This window comes from Bison bison, unplaced genomic scaffold (assembly GCF_000754665.1).
Source record: "Bison bison bison isolate TAMUID 2011002044 unplaced genomic scaffold, Bison_UMD1.0 scf7180017864500, whole genome shotgun sequence".
Classification (NCBI taxonomy): Eukaryota; Metazoa; Chordata; class Mammalia; order Artiodactyla; family Bovidae; genus Bison; species Bison bison.
This window is the reverse complement of record NW_011495059.1, coordinates 7,972,041-7,973,349: the sequence shown is the minus strand read 5'-3', so window position 1 is coordinate 7,973,349 and position 1,309 is coordinate 7,972,041.

The following is a 1,309-nucleotide window of genomic DNA, read 5'->3' as shown; positions in this document are numbered from 1 at the left end:
TTGCAGAGTCGGACATGACTTAGCAACTAACACACACACACACACACACACACACACACATCTTCTTTGGTGAAATGTCTATTTAGATCTGCCCATTTTTTTTTATTATTGTTATTATTTTTTATACTGGGTTACAACAGCTGTTTGTATATTTTGGAGAATAATACCTTGTTAACTAATGAGAACCATCTGTGTAGCATATTGCTGTCCTCATTGCTCTGTGGAGACCTAAATGGGAAGGAAATTCAAAAAAGTGGAAGAAGTATATAAAAACACACATATGTACAGCTTATTTACTTTGCTTTACAGCAGAAAATAATACGATGTTGTATAGCAACTATGCGTGTACACACTGTAGGCTCCATTTATAGAAGGTAAATACAATTTAAAGTATTTCTTTAAAAAGTGCATGAAATTCACTCATTATATGAAATTACGGTGAGTTGAACTGTGTTCAACTTTTTGTTAGCCCAGAAAAGGTACCCCACCAGGCTCCTCTGTCCATGGAATTTTCCAGGCAAGAATTCTGAAGTGAGTTGCCATTTCCTTCTCCAGGGGGCCTTCTCAACTCACTTATCCTTTGGTTCCTGCCTCTGCAGGTGACTCTTTCTTTATCATTGTGCCAGCTGGGAGGCACAGTGTATTATTAGAGATACAAAAAAATATACTAATGAGGTATCATCTCTGAATCATGAAAAAGTATCAAATGTTGTACAGAGAACACATGGTAGAATAATATTTTTAAAGGGGACTCTTTATGGTACTAGTGGGATATATTTGAAAGGTGACACTATAAATTTCACTATATAGTGCCCTGAAGTAGCACTTTGATAACAACAGACTGGTCATATGATCTGACTACTCCACTCCTAAGAGTGTTTAAGAAAAAAAAAACAAAAACAAAAACAGATTTTGAAAAACACATGTAAGCCAACCATGTACTGCAGGAAGACTAACAACATCCTATACATGAAAAACAAGAGACTGATGCAGCCACCACTGAAAATTGTAAGCAATTCTTTTTAAATTAATCTTAATATTATTTTTATTGAAGGATAATTGCTTTACAGAATTTTGTTTTCTGTCAAACCTCAACATGAATCAGCCATATGTATACATATATCCCCTCCTTTTTGAACCTCTTGTCCATCTCCCTCCCTGGTATGCAGTTTAAAAAAAAAAAAAAACAACCTAAAAGTACAGTTACCATATGATCCAACAATCTCACTACTCAGCATATATCCAGTAAAGATGAAAACTCCCATCAAAAAAGATAATAATGTGCAGAAGCACATTCTATATATACCCC